Source organism: Pan paniscus, chromosome 8 (assembly GCF_029289425.2).
Source record: "Pan paniscus chromosome 8, NHGRI_mPanPan1-v2.0_pri, whole genome shotgun sequence".
NCBI classification, from domain to species: domain Eukaryota; kingdom Metazoa; phylum Chordata; class Mammalia; order Primates; family Hominidae; genus Pan; species Pan paniscus.
In genome coordinates this window covers 65,133,390-65,147,324 of record NC_073257.2, presented here as the reverse complement: position 1 = coordinate 65,147,324, position 13,935 = coordinate 65,133,390, and the positions used below count along the sequence as shown (strand labels likewise).

Genomic DNA, 13,935 nt, shown 5'->3' with positions numbered 1-13,935 from the left:
AAACATAACAATACTAACCTTGGCCGGGCGCAGTGGCTCAAGCCTATAATCCCAGCACTTTGGGAGGCTGAGGTGGGCGGATCATGAGATCAGGAGATCGAGACCATCCTGGCTAAGATGGTGAAACCCCATCTCTACTACAAATACAAAAAATTAGCCGGGCGCGGTGGCGGGCACCTGTAGTCCCACCTACTCGGGAGGCAGAGGCAGGAGAATGGTGTGAACGCGGGAGGCGGAGCTTCCAGTGAGCCGAGATTGCGCCACTGCACTCTGGCCTGGGCGAAAGAGCGAGAGTCTGTCTCAAAAACACACACACACACACACACACACACACACACACAAACAAAAAACAATATTAACCTTAAATATAAATGGGCTAAATGCCCCAATTAAAAGACACAGACTGGCAAATTGGATAACGAGTCAAGACCCATTGATGTGCTGTATTCAGGAGACCCATCTTACATGCAAAGACACACATAAGCTCGAAATAAAGGAATGGAGGAAAATTTACCAAGAAAATGGAGAGACAGAGAAAAAAAAGCAGAGGTTGCAATCCTAGTCTCTGACAAAACAGACTTTAAACCAATAAAGATCAAAAAAGACAAAGAAAGGCATTACATAATTGTAAAGGGAACAATTCAACATAAGGGGCTAACTATTCTAAATATATATGCACCCAATACAGGAGCACCCAGATTCATAAAACAAGTTCTTAGAGACCTACAAAGAGACTTAGACTCCCACACAATAATAGTGGGAGACTTTAACAACCCACTGTCAGTATTAGATCAACAAGACAGAAAATTAACAAGGATATTCAGGGCTTGAACCCAGCTCCGGATCAAGTGGACCTAGTAGACATCTACAGAACTCTCTACCCCAAATCAATAGAAAATACATTCTTCTCAGTGCCACATGGCACCTATTCTAAAATTGACCACATAATTGGAAGTAAAACACTCCTCAGCAAATGCAAAAGAATGGAAATCATAACAAAGAGTCTCTCAGACCACAGTGCAATCAAATTAGAACTCAGGATTAAGAAACTCACTCAAAACCACACAATTACATGGAAATTGGACAACCTGCTCCTTAATGACACCTGGGTAAATAATGAAATTAAGGCAGAAATCAAGAAGTGGTTTGAAACCAAAAAGAACAAAGAGACAACATACCAGAATCTCTGGGACACAGCAAAAGCAGTGTTAAGAAGGAAATTTATAGCACTAAATTCCCACATCAGAACCCTAGAAAGATATCAAATTAACACCCTAATGTCACAATTAAAAGAGCTAGAGAGGCAAGAGCAAACTAATCCAAAAGCTAGCAGAAGACAAGAAATAACTAAGATCAGAGAATTGAAGGAGGTAGAGACATGAAAAGCACTAAAAAAAAAGAGAATTAGGAGCTGTGTTTTTGAAAAAAATAACAGAATAGACAGCTAGCTAGACTAATAAAGAAGAAAAGAGAGAAGAATCAAATAGATACAATAAAAAATAATAAATTGGATATCACCACTGACCTTAAAGTAATATACACTACCACTAGAGAACACTATAAACAACTCTACACAAATAAACTAGAAAATCTAGAAGAAATGGATAAATTCCTGGACACATACACCCTTCAAAGACTAAACCAGGAAGAAGTCAAATCCATAAATAGACCAATAACAAGTTCTGAAATTGAGGCAGTAATTAATAGCCTACCAACCAAAAAAACACCCAGGACCAGATGGATTCACAGATGAATTTTACCAGAAATGCAAACAGGAGCTGGTACCATTCCTTCTGAAACTATTCTAAACAATTGAAAAGGAAAGACTCCTCCCTAACTCATTTTATGAAGCCAGCATCATCCTGATACCAAAACCAGGAAGAGACTCAACAAAAAAAGAAAACTTCAGGCTGACATCCCTGATGAACACTGATGCAAAAATCCTCAATAAAATACTGGAAACCAAATCCAGCAGCACATCAAAAAGCTTATACACCATGATCAAGTTGGCTACATCCCTGGGATGCAAGGCTTGTTCAACATATGCAAATCAATAAAAATAATCCATCACATAAACAGAAGCGAAGACAAAAACCACATGATTTTCTCAATAGATGAAGAAAAGGCCTTTGATAAAATTCAACATCCTTTTATGTTAAAAACTGTCAATAAACTAGGTACTGATGGAATGTATCTCAAAATAATAAGTATTATTTATGACAAACCCACAGCCAATATCATATTGAATGGGCAAAAGTTGAAGCATTCCCTTTGAAAACTGGTACAAGACAAGGCTGCCCTCTCTCACACTACTAGTCATCATAGTATTGGAAGTTCTGACCAGGGCAGTCAGTCAAGAGAAAGAAATAAAAGTATTCCAATAGGAAGAGAGGACGTAAAATAGTCTGTTTACAGACAACATGATTTTATATTTAGAAAACCCCATCATCTCAGCCCCAAAACTCCTTGAACTGATAAGCAACTTTAGCAAAGTCTCAGGATGCAAAATCAATGTGCAAAATTACAAGCATCCGTTTATACCCAAAATAGGCAAGCAGAGAGCCAAATCATGAATGAGCTTCCATTCACAATTGTTACAAAGAGAATAAAATACCTAGGAATGCAGCTAACAAGGGATATGAAGGACCTCTTCAAGGAGAACTACAAACCACTGCTGAAGGAAATAAGAGAGAGCACAAACAAATGGAAAAACGTTCCATCCTCATGGATAAGAGAATCAATATTGTAAAAATGGCTATAACACCCAAAGTAACTTGATATTCAATAGTATTCCCATTAAACTACCATTGACATTCTTCATAGAATTAGAAAAAACTATTTTAGGAGGTGGGTTCCAATATGGCCAAATGGGAACAGCTCCAGTCTGCAGCTCCCAGTGTGATCAATGCAGAATACAGGTGATTTCTGCATTTCCAACTGAGGTACCTGGTTCATCTCATTGGAACTGGTTGGACAGTGGGTGCAGCCCACGGAGGGCAAGCCGAAGCAGGGCAGGGCATCACCTTACCCGGGAAGTGAAAGGGGTCAGGGGATTTCCCTTTCCTAGCCAAGGGAATCTGTGACAGACTCTACGTGGAAAAACAGGACACTCCTGCCCAAATACTGCACTGTTCCCAAGATCTTAGCAACCAGCAGACAAGGAGATTCTCTCCCATGCCTGGCTTGGTGGGCCCCACACCCACGGAGCCTTGCTCACTACAGACTGCCTTCTCAAGTGTGTCCCTGATGCCTGTGTAGCCTAATTGGGAGGCATCTCCCAGTAGGGGCCGACAGACCCCTCCTATAGGCGGGTGCCCCCTGGGACGAAGCTTCCAGAAGAAGGATCAGGCAGCCATATTGCTGTTCTGCAGCCTCCGCTGGTGATACCCAGGCAAACAGGGTCTGGAGTGGACCCCCAGCAAACTCCAACAGACCTGCAGCTGAGGGACCTGACTGTTAGAAGGAAAACTAACAAACAGAAAGGAATAGCATCAACATCAACAAAAAGGACATCTACACCAAAACCCCATCTGTAGGTCATGAACATCAAAGACCAAAGGTAGATAAAACCACAAAGATGAGGAGAATCCAGAGAAGAAAAGCTGAAAATTTTAAAAACCAGAGTGTCTCTTCTCCTTCAAAGGATCACAGCTCCTTGCCAGCAATGGAACAAAGCTGGATGGAGAATGACTTTGACGAGTTGAGAGAAGAAGGCTTCAGAAGGATGGTAATAACAAACTTCTCTGAGCTAAAGAAGCATGTTCGAATCCATTGCAAGAAAGCTAACAACCTTGAAAAAAGGTTAGATGAATGGCTAACTAGAATAAACAGTGAAGAAAAGACCTTAAATGACATGATGGAGGTGAAAACCATGGCACAAGAACTTCGTGATGCATGCACAAGCTTCAATAGCTGATTCGATCAAGTGGAAGAAAGGGTATATCAGTGATTGAAGATCAAATTAATGAAATAAAGTGAGAAGACAAGGTTAGAGAAAAAAAAGAGTAAAAAGAAATGAACAAAGCCTCCAAGAAATATGGCACTATGTGAAAAGACCAAATCTACATTTGTTATGTGTATCTGAAAATGATGGGGAGAATGGAACCAAGCTGGAAAACACTCTTCAGGATATTATCCAGGAGAATTCCCCCAACCTAGCAAGGCAGGCCAACATTCAAATTCAGGAAATACAGAGCTTACCACAAAGATACTCCTCGAGAAGATCAACCCCAAGACACATAATTGTCAGATTCACCAAGGTTGAAATGAAGGAAAAAATGTAAAGGCAGCCAGAGAGAAAGGGTGGGTTACCCACAAAGGGAAGCCCATCAGATTAACAGCAGATCTCTCACTAGAAACCCTAAAAGCCAGAAAAGAATGGAGCCAATATTCAACTTTCTTAAGGAAAAGAATTTTCAACCCAGAATTTCATATCCAGTCAAACTAAGCTTCATAAGTGAAGGAGAAATAAAATCCTTTACAGACAAGCAAATGCAGAGAGATTTTGTCATGCCCAGGCCTGCCTTACAAGAGCTCCTGAAGGAAGCACTAAACATGTAAAGAAACAACTGGCACCAGCCACTGCCAAAACATGCCAAATTGTAAAGACCATCGATGCTATAAAGAAACTGCATCAATTAACAGGCAAAACAACCAGCTAACATCAGAATGACAGGATCAAATTCACACATAACAATATTAACCTTAAGTGTAAATGAGCTAAATGCCCCAATTAAAAGACACAGACTGGCAAATTGGATAAACAGCAAAGACCCATCAGTGTGCTGTATTCAGGAGACCCATCTCACTTGCAGAGACACACATAGGCTCAAAATAAAGGGATGCAGGAAGACCTACCAAGCAAATGGAAAGCAAAGAAAAAAATCAGGGGTTGCAATCCTAGTCTCTGATAAAACAGACTTTAAACCAACAAAGATCAAAAGAGACAAAGAAGGCCATTACATAATGGTAAAGGGATCAATTCAACAAGAAGAGCTAACTATCCTAAATATATATGCACCCAATACAGGAGCACCCAGATTCATAATGCAAGTCCTTAGAGACCTACAAAGAGACTTAGGATCCCACACAATAATGATGGGAGACTTTAACACCCCATTGTCAATATTAGACAGATCAATGAGACAGAAGGTTAATAAGGATATCCAGGACTTAAACTCAGCTCTGCACCAAGTAGACCTAATAGACATCTACAGAACTCTCCACCCCAAGTCAATAGAATATACATCATTCTCAGCACCACATCACACTTATTCTAAAATTGACCACATAATTGGAAGTAAAGCACTCCTCAGCAAATGGAAAAGAACAGAAATCACAACAAACTGTCTCTTAGACCACAGTGCAATCAAATTAGAACTCAGGATTAAGAAACTCAATCAAAACTTCTCAACTACATGGAAACTGAACAACCTGCTCCTGAATGACTACTGGGTAAATAACAAAATGAAGGCAGAAATAAAGATGTTCTTTGAAACCAATGAGAACAAAGACACAACATACCAGAATCTCTGGGACACATTTAAAGCAGTGTGTAGAGGGAAATTTATAGCACCAAATGCCCCCAAGAGAAAGCAGGAAAGATCTAAAACCGACATCCTAACATCACAGTTAAAGAACTGGAGAAGCAAGAGCAGACGAATTCAAAAGGTAGCAGAAGGCAAGAAATAACTAAGATCAGAGCAGAATTGAAAGATATAGAGACACAAAAAACCTCTCAAAAAAAAAATCAGTGAATCCAGAAGCTGGTTTTTTGAAAAGATCATCAAAATTGATAGACTGCTAGCAAGACTAATAAAGAAGAAAAGAGAGAAGAATCAAATAGACACAATAAAAAGTGATAAAGGGGATATCACCACTGATCCCACAGAAATACAAACTACCATCAGAGAATACTATAAACAACTCTATGCAAATAAACTAGAAAATCTAGAAGAAATGGATAAATTCCTGAACACATACATTGTCCCAAGACTAAACCAGGAAGAACTTGAATCTCTGAATAGACCAATAATAGGCTCTGAAATTGAGGCAATAATTAATAGGCTACAAACCAAAAAAAGTCTGGGACCAGATGGATTCACAGCTGAATTCTACCAGAGGTTCAAAGAGGAGCTGGTACCATTCCTTCTGAAACTATTCCAATCAATAGAAAAAGAGGGAATCCTCCCTAACTCATTTTATGAGGCCAGCATCATCCTGATACCAAAGGCTGGCAGAGACACAACAAAAAAAGAGAATTTTAGACCAATATCCCTGATGAACATTGATGCAAAAATCCTCAATAAAATACTGGCACACCGAATCCAGCAGCACATCAAAAAGCTTATCCACCATGGTCAAGTCAGCTTCATCCCTGGGATGCAAGGCTGGTTCAACATATGCAAATCAATAAATGAAATCCATCACGTAAACAGAACCAATGACAAAAACCACATGATTATCTCAATAGATGCAGAAAAGGCCTTCAACAACATTCAACAGCCCTTCATGCTAAAAACTCTCAATAAACTACATATTGATGGGACGTATCTCAAAATAATAAGATCTATTTATGACAAACCCACAGCCAATATCATAGTGAATGGGCAAAAACTGGAAACATTCCCTTTGAAAACTGGCACAAGACAAGGATGCCCTCACTCAGCACTCCTATTCAACATAGTGTTGGAAGTTCTGGCCAGGCCAATCAGGCAAGACAAAGAAATAAAGGGTATTCAATTAGGAAAAGAGGAAATCAAATTGTCCCTGTTTACAGATGACATGACTGTACATTTAGAAAACCCCATCGTCTCAGCCCAAAATCTCTTTAAGCTGATAAGCAACGTCAGCAAAGTCTCAGGATACAAAATCAATGTGCAAAAATTACAAGCATTCCTATACACCAATAACAGACAAACAGAGATCCAAATCATGAGTGAACTCCCATTCACAATTGCTTCAAAGATAATAAAATACCTATAAACCCAACTTACAATGGATGTGAAGGACCTCTTCAAGGAGAACTACAAACCACTGCTCAATGAAATAAAAGAGGACACAAACAAATGGAAGAACATTCCATGCTCATGGATAGGAAGAATCAATAGTGTGAAAATGGCCATACTGCCCAAGGTAATTTATAGATTCAGTGCCATCCCCATCAAGCTACCAATGACTATCTTCACAGAATTGGAAAAAAACTACTTTAAAGTTCATATGGAACCAAAAAAGAGCCCGCATTGCCAAGACAATCCTAAGCAAAAAGAACAAAGCCAGAGGCATCACACTACCTGACTTCAAACTATACTACAAGGGCACAGTAACCAAAACAGCATGGTACTGGTACCAAAACAGATAAATAGACCAATGGAACAGAATAGAGGACTCAGAAATAACACCACACATCTGCAACCATCTGATCTTTGATAAATCTGACAAAAACAAGAAATGGGGAAAGGATTCCCTATTTAATAAATGGTGCTGGGAAAACTGGCTAGCCATATGGAGAAAGCTGAAACTGGATCCCTTCCTTACACCTTATACAAAAATTAATTCAAGATTGATTAAAGACATAAACGTTAGACCTAAAACCATAAAAACCCTAGAAGAAAACCTAGGCAATACCATTCAGGACATAGGTATGGGCAAGGACTTCATGACTAAAACACAAAAAGCAATGGTAACAAAAGCCAAAATAGACAAATGGGATCTAATTAAACTAAAGAGCTCCTTCACGGCAAAAGAAACTACCATCAGAGTGAACAGGCAACCTACAGAATGGGAGAAAATTTTTGCAATCTACACATCTGACAAATGGCTAATATCCAGAATCTACAAAGAACTCAAACAGATTTACCAGAAAAAAACAAACAACCCCATCAAAAAGTGGGCAAAGGATATGAACAGACACTTCTCAAAAGAAGACATTTATGCAGCCAACAGACACATGAAAAAATGCTCATCATCACTGGTCATCAGAGAAACGCAAATCAAAACCACAGTGAGATACTGTCTCACGCCAGTTAGAATGGCGATCACTGAAAAGTCAGGAAACAACAGATGTTGGAGAGGATGTGGAGAAATAGGAACACTTTTACACTGTTCGTGGGAATGTAAATTAGTTCAACCATTTGAGAGATAGTGTGGCAATTCCTCAAGGATCTAGTACTAGAAATACCATTTGACCCAGCAATTCCATTACTGAGTATATACCCAAAGGATTATAAATCATGCTGCTATAAAGACACATGCACACGTATGTTTATTGTGGCACTATTCACAATAGCAAAGGCTTGGAACCAACCCTAATGTACAACAATGATAGACTGGATTAAGAAAATGTGTCACATATACACCATGGAATACTATGCAGCAATAAAAAAGAATTAGTTAATGTTCTTTGCAGGGACATGGATGAAGCTGGAAACCATCATTCTCAGCAAACTTTCACAAAGACAAAACCAAACACCACATGTTCTCACTCATAGGTGGGAACTGAACAATAAGAACACCTGGACACAGGGTGGGGAACATCACACACCAAGGCCTGTTGTGGGGTGGGGGGCTGGGGGATGGATAGCATTAGGAGAAATACCTAATGTAAATGACGAGTTGATGGGTGCACCAAACCAACATGGCACATGTATATCTATGTATCAAAACTGCATGTTGTGCACTTGTACCCTAGAACTTAAAGTATAATAATAATAAGAAGAATAATAAAGAATTCTAGTTCAAGTGTTGAGGTGAGGGACAATTGGCCTTCAACAGAATCACAGCAGGCCTTAGGGCCAGAAAGCCTAAGTATTATGTAGTGAAATGGCAGGGGGGACTTGTGGGAAGGGAAGGTGACTTTCCCAGAAGAATGCTCCCCCAAGAAAGGTGAAGGAGACCAGCTGCGTTTCTGCCCTATTCCATCCTCCCATCTGGGTGGAGTTCTAGAGGCTCAGATGGGCAGGACCTATGACTTTCTGAGCCACGCTCAGGATAACCTGGAGAAGAGGACCCTCCTACAGCCCTTTTCCATCTGGTGGTCTCCCTTTCTGTTCTTCCCACCGTTGTCCTATCTTAAGCTAGTCCTGCTGAACCATTCATAGAAATGAACCTGTCTGTCTGCTTCCTAATTGACCATGAGATCCTCAAGGACAGAGAACAGTCTTAGCCATGTTGGTATCTTCAGCATGTCGAACCTTGCCTTTATTCAGGCATCTAAGCATCTGAAAATTTGGGAAATGAAAAGAAGATGGTTAAGGATTAAGAGAGCCTCACCCTCATGATTTAGCAGCCCAGAATGTCTCTGCAAGTGTCCAGGCTGCCCACTTTCTTTGGGGCAACTAGGTACACGGAAGAAACCAAGAGCAGTCAGCCTGCAGTAACTGAGTAAGTCCCAGTCTCCATCTCCCTGAGCCATGTTCAATTCGAACAAATAAACACTAAGGACCTTAAAAAACACCTATTTTAAATTTCATGTGGAATCAAAGAAGACCGCATATAACCAAGACAACTTCAAACTACACTACAAGACCATGTAACCAAAACAGCATGGTACTGGTACAAAAACAAACACATAGACCAATGGAGCAGAACAGGGACCTCAGAGGTAACACATCATATCTACGACCATATGGTCTTCAACAAACCTGACAAAAAGAAACAATGGGGAAAGGATTTCCTATTTAATAAATGGTGCTGAGAAAACTGGATAGCCATATGCAGAAAACTGAAACTGGACCCCTTCTTTACACCTTATGCAAAAATTAACTCAAGATGGTTTAAAGACTTAAATGTAAAATCCAAAAACCATAAAATCCCTAGAAGAAAACCTAGGCCATACCATTCATGACATAGGCATGAGCAAAGACTTCATGACAAAAATGCTAAAATCAATTGAAACAAAAGCCAAAATTTACAAATGGGATCTAATTACACCAAAGAGCTTCTGCACAGCAAAAGAAGCTATCATCAGCGTGAACAGGCAACCTATAGAATGGGAGAAAATTTTTGCAATCTACCCATCTGACAAAGGTCTAATATCCAGAATTTACAAGTAACTTAAACATATTTACAAGAAAATGACAACCCCATCAAAAAGTGGGCAAAAGATATGAACAGATACTTCTCAAAAGAAGACATTTATGCGGCCAACAAACATAGGAAAAAAGTTCAACATCACTGATCATCAGAGAAATGCAAATAAAAACCACAATGAGATACCATCTCACACCAGTCAGAATGGCAATTATTAAAGTCAGGAAACAATAGATGTTGGTGAGGCTGTGGAGAAATAGGAACACTTTTACGCTGTTGGGTGGGAGTGTAAATTAGTTCAACCATTGTGGAAGATAGTGTTGCAGTTCCTCAAGGATCTAGAACCAGAAATACCATTTGACCCAGCAATTCCATTACTGGGTATATATCCAAAGGAATATAAATCATTCTACTATAAAGACACATGCACATGTATGTTTATTGCAGCACTATTTACCATAACAAAGACTAGGAACCAACCCAAATGCCCATCAGTGATAGACTGGATACGGTAAATGTGGTATATATACACCATGGAATACTATGCAGCCATTAAAAGGAATGAGATCATGTCCTTTGCAAGGACATGGATGCAGCTGGAAGCCATCATCCTCAACAAACTAAAACAGGAAAAGAAAACCAAACACTGCATGTTCTCACTCATAAGTGGGAGCTGAACAATGAGAACACATGGACACAAAGAGGGGAACATCGCACACCGGGGCCTGTTGGGGGATGGGGATTTAGGGGTGGGAACTTAGAGGACAGGTCAATAGGTGCAGCAAACCACCATGGCACACATACACTTATGAAACAAACCTGCACGTTCTGTATATGTATCCCGTTTTTTTTTTTAAGAATAAAGAAAAAATAAGTAAATAAAAAAGAAAGAAAAAAATGTACTTAGAAAGCTTTTCCCAGGAGTTCTACCAGAACAAAAAATGTTTATAAGCATGGTCTTGAATATTAAAATTCAGAATATAAACTAGCTCTGACTTTCTTTTTTGTTTCCTGTGGGAAAAGTTTGCCAAATGACAGACAACACAGACATACACAGATATGCCATTTTATTAGGAAATCCAAAAGAATGATTTTAAATCCCTCAAGGCTCTGGCTCCTCTCCTGGAAAAAAAGTAAATGAATGGAGATATTTAAAAATTCATCAGTATTTCTTCTTTGGATATTACTATTTTGAACACTTTTAAAAGACCTTGATCTTTTTCCAGGTAATAATAGCTTTAACTGGCATTAAAGAAATGGTGCTTACAAGAATAATTTATAATTGCATTAACCCTCTTTGAAATAAACTAATAGAGCTCCATCATAAAGGAGAATCCTATTCATAATTGATCTTTTGCATTGAACAGCAATAAAGAAACTTCCAGCAAATAAAGTAGCTGATTTTACTTTGAAGCTCATAAAATTATAAAGCTGCTTACAGAAATCAACCTCCTAATTTATGGCATGTTCATCAGTGAATTTGTTTAATACCTGAAATATCTGCCTTACTCAATAAGGCCTAAACTCTACCAAATAGCCCATCTTTGGCCACATTCTTTGCTACCATAATTTGTTAAATGTGCTACAAATGATTTTTAGAGAATTACCTAGACAGTTTTTGGTACCTTCACTTAAAATGTATTGTGGTACCATAGCCCTCACGACAAAAGCAAAATAAGTTATTACTTGTTTCTAAATGTTAGTGAATGAAATGGAATACAGTGAAAAGGAAAGAGATTGCTTCTCTAGCTCCATTGTTGAGATATTGGGATTGCTAACAAACAAAATTTTTTTTAAGGCAAATCGTGATTCTCATATAGATAAAAAATGAACACATGCCAGTGATTTTATTTAATTCATTATTAAATGAGAAAGCCAGTTCAAAGGTATATCCAAAGACAGGGACATTTATAAGCCAGGAATATTGGCATGCATTTACAGACAGATGCAAAATGTTCTCTTTCACAGAGGGAGTGAGGTTGTCCCTTCATTGAACCAGGTTATTTGCTTTACTATAGATAACGATTATTTACATTTCCACCTAAAACTTGAAGAGTTGTAAAATAGCTCACAACAATGAAAAAAACGCAGCCTCCATATAATCAGAATCACATAACTGGAAAGTGTGTACTATAAAAAGTGCATAGAATTCTTAAAAGCACACATTTTCCCCCGGAATCAAAGGCAAAACATGGATATATATGTATATATATTTCACTCAGCCAACAGGACAAGACAGCGGAATTTCTGAAATGCTAAGTTGAATATTCCTTTGAGGTATATAGTTTATACCATTGCTTCTAACTACATTAGAAAGCACCAGCCACATTCAGTGATAAGATTGCAATTAAATGAATATCCTGCTCTATGATCTCAATTTAACTGATATTTCCTTCTGATTGAAAGAAATCTGAAGGATTGAGTGAGAGGAGGTAAAAATACATCTCCTCCTAATACAAGGATAACATCAGGAAATCTGCATGGGGAAGAAGGTATTACATTACTTTCATGGTATATGAACATTATCGTCACTTCAATTCTGTCATAATATCTAAGAGATTTTTTTATCCCCTTACTTTTGACTCTAGCTCTTGGCTGATAATAGCTTGCAAAACACCAGCATGGATTTTACATAGAAAGATCACATCATCCTGAATGCTATAAGATAAAATTGAAAGGGTTTTTCTTCTTAGCTACATTTAAATTACAACGTGTTAGAAAATTCTTCTCAAAGAGGAAAAAAGTAACTATGTTGTGGAATAAACAAAGGATGCCTGAAATACAGTTATATTAAGAAAGAAAGGGAAATAAATAGTCAAACAATGTAAATTCTGCAACTGATTTTCTTGATTTTTAATAATAAATCAGTAAACACACACATTATATTATTTTAAAAAAAGAATGAAAGAACGAAGAAGATATTCCTATGCCCTGGCATCTCACAATCAATTTTGAGAGAGACACAAAAAATGTAGCAATAAGAGTGGAAGAAAACCAGGACTCTATAGGAGGTATGCTGGTCACTCTCTAGTATCATTTATAACAGTGTCCTCACTCGATGATTATCTGCAAGGGTCAGTCCAGGATCCAAGAGGGTCACATTTCACTGGTCACATTTTTTTGCACATACAAGAGCAGAAAGGAAAAATAAGTAAGAAACAATGTCATGTCACAAAGTCAGAAATTCAAAATATTCTGGAAATCTCCTGCCTATGGCTAATTTTTATAAACAGCTTATTTCTATGTGAGCATGAAAATTCAAACTTACTCAGAAAGACAAGAAAACTGACAAATTCACAACAAGGCACAGCTATCTATACTACCTGAAGTGCGTATAAGGTTTCCTTTACAAAGCAATATTCATTCCTTACCTGGCTAATTGCTTCTCCCTTCTCTTCTCTTAAATCTTGAATGAATTTCCATAAGAACAAACAGCTAGCACTAGTTTTCCCATTACATATTTTTCCTTAGTAACACTTGCCAGATAGAAATTGAAGAAGTCTCCTACACCCACCACCTCATCACAGTTCCCAACTCACTTGCATGTCTCACTCACTTACACCACCAACCTCCCCACACCTAACCCAAGGCCTATAAATATTTTCCTGAATCTTGAAAATCCTACACACAATCTTTCTTTAGGATTAGGCTATGTGCCTCTATTCATGGTCAAATGTGTTACATGACAGTTAGAAGATTCAGCACTGCTTTTATGCTTTCTCTCCATACTCTTGTTTACAATAGTTGTTCATATTTATGGGGGTACATGTAACATTTTGATACAAGCATTCAATATATAATGATCAAATCTGGATAATTGAAATATTAATTACCCCAACTTGTATCATTTATTTGTGTTGGGAAAATTCCAAATCTCTTCTAGCTATTTTGAAATATACAACAAAT

At 38.3% G+C, this 13,935-nt stretch overlaps 1 long non-coding RNA gene across 1 annotated transcript in view; it reads right to left on the bottom strand.

Annotated features, from left to right (window-relative positions):
* The window catches only part of LOC129393211 (uncharacterized), a 212,605-nt gene extending 199,067 nt beyond the window's left edge, over window positions 1-13,538 (bottom strand). The window contains exon 1 of the long non-coding RNA XR_008619928.1: window positions 13,401-13,538. This is a non-coding gene — a long non-coding RNA (uncharacterized LOC129393211). The remainder of the gene's footprint in view (window positions 1-13,400) is intronic.
* Window positions 13,539-13,935: the final 397 nt, after the last annotated feature.